Below are 6,553 nucleotides of genomic sequence, written 5' to 3' on the forward strand. Positions count from 1 at the left end.
TTGTTTTTAAGAAAAAAAAATCAATGTTTATATTTAGTTAACAAAGTTTATAAGCTTTTTAACAAAATAAATATAAATTTTAGGTAAAATTGTTTAAAAGTCGGAATTTTGTCTGAAATTTGCAAAAACTGGTTTTGTTTATAAAATTATCGATTTATATTGCATTTTATACTGAATTCAAAGCACTAATCGCAAGTTTTCACATTTTACATGAATTTTGTTCAACTGAAATTGCCTATAAATTTGAAGTTTTTTTTTTAAATTGTGTTTCAAAAACACATATTATTTATTATTTACAAACTTATTTTACCTTCTCCTAGTGGAAAATTGTCCAAAAAATCCGAAAATGCATTCCGTTTTCCGATTCAATATCATGTTCATTGAGAAAATCATGACACTTTGAGAAGTTTAAAATAATGAGTTTCATCACCATTTTCTTAACTTTAGTTTATTAACTTTTTAAACTTTCAAAAATTTCATGAAAAATTCTTTTTGAGGTTCTTTTTTTTTTTTTTTTTTGGGAGGGTGGTCCAGCCGCACATGTTGAAACCTCTAAACTGGGCCCTCGTCCTGTCACGTCCGTCAGTAGTCTTGTCGTACATTACAACTAGAATCAGATCTGCCAATGGATTAGTACACTTCGACCAAATAAACACTGACGCTGTATGGATCTGACTCTAGAATAAATGCACAGTTGTATGTTATTCATAAGTCCAACTTATTATTCATTTAAGTCCAAATATTCATTTGCTAACTACTTTTGCCCATGCAGTTTTAATGAGTTTAACACACTCCAGAAATAAGTAATCGATTAAATTCATTTATTATAATCGTTCATATTAAAACTAATCGTTCTAGAAAACATTAAATATTAAATACAATTATTCTCAATAAAACCGTATAATCGTGGTCCTGCCCTTAAACACCAAAATCGTCTCTTGTAACAATCATGGATTGTTACAAGTCGCGATTTTTGGAAATCGCTCTCCGCTCGCGATTCAAGATTCGTTGCGGTCCCAAATAAACAAACTCCTTGACGACGCGAATCGGGTGAGATCCACCCAGTGGATGATTGTGAACGATCGCTTTGGTGTGAGTTCCTTCTTGGTTACACAGCGGGACTAGCAACGCGTTGTTTTTGTTGAGAGCAGTGGCGCTTACTGTGTGTGTATAACTTCACTCATTGATCGCACGAAACGATTTTTTAGCGACCCTGGCTGCGAGCGTATCCCGCAGCTGCGAATATCGCAACGGCCCCTTAGTAGGCCTTTTAGTGCATTATTTAGCTCATGTCAGTTTATCTTCTATCAACATCTGGTAGGGAGTTTGCTCTAGTTTTGGTTTTTGTAGAGTTTTCAATATAATATTTGAATTTTAGTGGAAAAATGTCCGAGAATCCGACTGCCGTTTTCAAGCAACACGCCTCAATTAGGTGTATCACAACAATTGCGAACTAGATACAAGCGGGATGGCGTTTTCATCCGTACAGAAAGGGAAAAAGTGTTCTTGCGGTTCAGCCCAGTGCCAATTTGAACCGTATCCAGCGCACCCCAGGGATCAATTCCGTGTGGGTTTTAGATGGTGCTAGCATTCATAGCTGGTGGGTTTTTCGACCCAAACAAAGGTCTATACCAAAAATTCGAGAAATTGGGAATTAAGCGTGTTTGATGATTGAAATAAAGAAATCATTGTAAACTTGTTGATTATTTTTTTATTCGCAGAAAAAAATGTTATCTTCATATTCCGGGTCATTTTTGCCCTACTTGGCTTCGTATGCGTTTCGTCCTTGAGAACAAACTGGATGCAATGATCTCAAACAGAACGCAAAATGTCATCAACGCAGTTTCCACGTTTTTCGCTGGAATTTTGGCCTTTAAAGTTCTTCTCAAGAACCGATGCTTCAAGTCTAAACAGGGCTTCATCCTCCTTTAGGTCACTTTCAATGTTGTACTCGATAGGTATCTCAGGCGTAGGACTTTTAATGCGCTGAAAATTTCAAAAGTGGGTCATTAATTTTCTGCTGTGTTCTAACTTTATTGTATTATTACCTTCCGGGATTCTTCATCTCCTGAATTGCTAGAATCCGACGTAACGGATGCATTCCGTTTTGGAGTTGATTCCATTTTCTGAAGTGTATGACACTTGAACAATTTTTGCGGTTTTTAAAACTGCGCGATTTAGTCGCCGCCGCCTACAGTTCAGAACAGACGACCGCACTTGGCGCAGTAGCCAGAACCGCAAAATGTTAAATTATCTCACCAAGTATAATATCTTTTTTGCAAAAAAGTCCCAAAAATATGTTGTCTTCTGGCAATTTTTTCCAAATTTTATGAAGATCTTAATTCCGAAAATTGGTAAGAATTGGATAGTTATTGTGCCTTCCACAGTCAAAAAACTGAAACAGTAGCTTTTCTCCATACATTCAGACGATTTTTCCCATACAAATTTAAAGCTTCCCGTGGTCAGAATGAGCTCAAATTTGGAATTTAGCCAAGAGATGGGTAAATCTTTGATTAAGCTCCCTTTAGGAGTTGGAGCACCTTAACCTACAGGTACAGGCAAAATGCCTTTTTGCATTATAAATTCATTCAAAATTAAATATTGTCTATTTAAAATAAATCACTACCCTTCGGAACTCTGCAAGACTACAGGAAAGTCCAGCATAAGGCACTCTACCCAAAGCAAGGAGGCTCTAATGCCTCGCAAACAAGTTGTCCCCACCGACATCGCCGTCGTCGTCGTGGCCTGTGGTGTTCTGTCGTCACCCCACGTGTGTGTGCGCGCCCTCCGTGGCCATCACCATCATCGTGACCAGCACGCAGCGTCGTAAATACACAACACACTCACGAATGTTTGTGCACACGTGTGTGTGTGTGTGCGGATAGTTTTGATTGAAGATAAAGGTGCCCTAATGTCCTCGCATGGGTGGTCAGTGGCCAGTTTCACTCCGGGGCTGTTCCTTTCGTGCATCAACCGACGACGACGACGACGAAATGCTTTTTCCCGGGGCTTGGAAAATGCAATCTCGTGCGCGATAAGGGCAGGTGTCATGTGGACCATCTGTCCGTACGCCGTGTACGTGTGCATCTTTGGTGACTCGCGCTCTATTTGTCCTCCGAGGGGGAAACCCGTTGCGGGAATGAAGGGGTTGTCGGAGATATGGGCCGTCCACGTGTGTTGTTGCTGCTGCTCATATCCACGTGAGTAATTTAGCCAAATTACAGAGTGTCGTGTTGCGTCTTCCAGAACTGGGGCGCCACAAGTCTGAGCGCGATGTCATTGCTGTGGACGATTAAGGTGTCGTGTTTTGAGCACTTTAAGCGATTGTGACATTTAAATGAACAGGGAAATTTTTTTTCTGTTTTCTCGGGAAGTTAATACATTTGAATATTCTTCACAGATAATGCTGATTACGTCAGTTAGAAGATTTTATCTGTGGAATAATTCTAGATTAAATTTTCAAAACAACCTATCCCTCATGGGTTTCCTATGCAGATAGGACCTTTTGAAAATTTAATCGAGAATTGAATGAATAAGAGTCATGCCCCGAAACTTCTTGAATAGGTGCGAGAGGCGATGTAAAGTTAAACTTTTCAGCACTCAAACGGATGCCAAAAAGTACTTTTGCTCAAGAGGAAACGGGAAGACAGCTATTATGAAACAACTTCTCATTTAAAATCATGACTGAACTCGACATATTCGTCCTATTTATCGGTTGCAACACAATTAACGTTTAATTTTTCACGGTATTTTACTTTCAACTGCACTTAAAAATGCGAGTCATGGGGTATCTAACCAAAAGCTTGATAAATTGCTATCTGGGACAGTTTTTTTATATGAATTTTTGCATCAGAATATCAAAAAGTTCATGCATTACGAAGTAGAAAAAAAGTTTATGGTGATGGCAGAAAAAAGAAGCTAACATCTCTAAAGGAATTCGCCCTCGACTGTCAAAACACAGCCAACGCGTTGCAACCCCATCGACCATAGGGAGCTCCCATCAATCAATGCCATCTGGATGGACAGTAATTCTTCCAACGTCCATAATCTGGGTACTGCCAAAGCTGCTGCTGGTGAAACAAACACAAAATTAGATCACCACCTGCGCAGTCCACTTTTCACACGGAGAACTTTCGTCCCATGCTGTGGGATCGAACCAAACCCAGCCAACGCTGGCAACATCATCGCATCGCAAACCATCCGGGAGACTTTGGCAATTATAACAATGCACATTCCAACCCCCCTACCCCCTATCGTGACACGTCCGGAAGCCACGAAATTAGAGTTCACGCTGCGCTTGCAGTGAGTTGCAACGTGCAGCATGCTGGGCATTTTCCGATGGATTTTTTTTTTATTCTGATGGTGCGTTCTTTCCGCGAAATAGTGGGAGCTGAAAACCCAGCATCGCTGATTCCTGACTGCTGCCCCGGATGGCTGTGCGAGTACAGGGCCAAAAAAAAGGACCGGGTCGCGATTTTCCAGGGGCGTCGTGGAATAGTTTGATTTTTTCAATAATAAAAAGAAATGTAAACAAAATTAAAAGAAAGAACAGAATGAACAGAACGCACAGAACGAACAGAACGAACAGAACGAACAGAACGAACAGAACGAACAGAACGAACAGAACGAACAGAACGAACAGAACGAACAGAACGAACAGAACGAACAGAACGAACAGAACGAACAGAACGAACAGAACGAACAGAACGAACAGAATTAGACATTAGACATTAGACATTGGACATTGGACATTAGACATTAGACATTAGACATTAGACATTAGACATTAGACATTAGACTTTAGACATTAGACATTAGACATTAGACATTAGACATTAGACATTAGACATTAGACATTAGACATTAGACATTAGACATTAGACATTAGACATTAGACATTAGACATTAGACATTAGACATTAGACATTAGACATTAGACATTAGACATTAGACATTAGACATTAGACATTAGACATTAGACATTAGACATTAGACATTAGACATTAGACATTAGACATTAGACATTAGACATTAGACATTAGACATTAGACATTAGACATTAGACATTAGACATTAGACATTAGACCACCCTGCACACCACTGCCTTGATTCGGAAGGATGCAGTTTAGGATGCACCACCCCCACCAATGCGTCGATTGGGACAGAGCCGTTGCATCGGTCCTGATCACGCGCCTGGTTCGTTAGAAAAGTACCAGGAAATAATTCGATTATATGGGAAGCTGGGATGATTTTTTTTCCTAGCTGGTTTCCAACCAATCGCTGGAGCGCAGGTGTCTTTTTTATCCATTTCAAACGTAGGGAGATATCGTTATTTTTTCCAGCTCTCCTAGCGATCAATTTTTAATTTTGTACCTTGTTGGCAGGACGCAACTTGTGCCACTTGTAACATGTAACCGATAGTGTTAATTTGGGTATTGAGTTTAGGCGATTTTCTACGCAGATGCATGCAGTTGAGGTGAACCCAGCGAGGCGTTTGATGGGGATGCCAGGCTGGAAAATTGCAATATCAAAAGCCACAAAAACTATCAACCTTGCAGCTGTTATTGAATTTTCTCGGCGAACTATTTTTTTAAATTGAGAACGAGAGATTGTTCGTTAAACTTTTGATGGACGTTAAAAATTAGTATTCATCATAATTACCAAACATAATCGTTGAAATTATAAATTGAAAGCTTTTTGAGAATCTGTACTTGTAGCAAATTAAAGTCAATTTTATTGATTTCACAATTAATTTTCAATAACTAATAGATTTTTGGTGTTCCTTTAGAATATGATTTTCATGATTATTTATTTTAAATAAATGAATATTCTATTATTTAAAGTAATACATCGTCATTGGAGTGGATAATTTCTCAAATTTGTTCTAAATTTTAGGTGGCTTTTTTGCAGCCCCTGAACATGATTTGCCCAAACACCCCGGAAACTTATCATAAAAATGAGATTGACTTGTGCCAACTGTGGACCTTGGGGCTGCTCCTGACAGCGCCGAATCGATTCTCATCAAATCGCGCGATGACCGCAGGACCACGATTTTGGACACCGGGGAATTCCACCACACACACATACACACTCTTCATTGCACACTGACTGGTTCCCGGGCACTGGTTGAGCTTGATTATGATGCACCACCGGCCAGAATGCACCTGGCGCGCGATTGACGTGACATTCGACGGTGCTGCGTTTGACGGAAGGTGGTTTTGTGGAAGGAAAATCAATTTTTATCCGCTCTGACGGGTGGCAAATTCGATTAAAATTGTCCTGGTAGAAGACAGTACGCGGGCAACACCGTCGAGAGTGAATATCTGGAAGGAGCGAGTGGGACTGTTGCAAAAAGCAATGAAATAGCTTTTGAGAAATCCCAAACTTCATGTTGGGGGGTTTGGTTCACGGTGTGTTTTTTAGAACAAACTAACGATGAAAAATTCGGTATGTCTGATATTTGGCACCGTGAAAGAAGGGCTCTTTTGCGACATTTTGCGGGTTATACCGAAATATTTCGTCGGGGGGTCTAGAGCATCTTTTTTTTTGAAGA

At 39.8% G+C, this 6,553-nt stretch overlaps 1 long non-coding RNA gene across 1 annotated transcript; it reads left to right on the top strand.

Moving 5' to 3' along the window:
• The first annotated feature begins 1,231 nt into the window (after positions 1–1,231).
• Positions 1,232–1,701, top strand: LOC120425507 (uncharacterized). The gene is made up of 2 exons (XR_005606543.1): positions 1,232–1,317; positions 1,379–1,701. It is a non-coding gene; the product is annotated as an uncharacterized LOC120425507 (long non-coding RNA).
• Positions 1,702–6,553: the final 4,852 nt, after the last annotated feature.

The sequence above is a fragment of the Culex pipiens genome, chromosome 1 (assembly GCF_016801865.2).
Source record: "Culex pipiens pallens isolate TS chromosome 1, TS_CPP_V2, whole genome shotgun sequence".
Taxonomy (NCBI): Eukaryota; Metazoa; Arthropoda; class Insecta; order Diptera; family Culicidae; genus Culex; species Culex pipiens.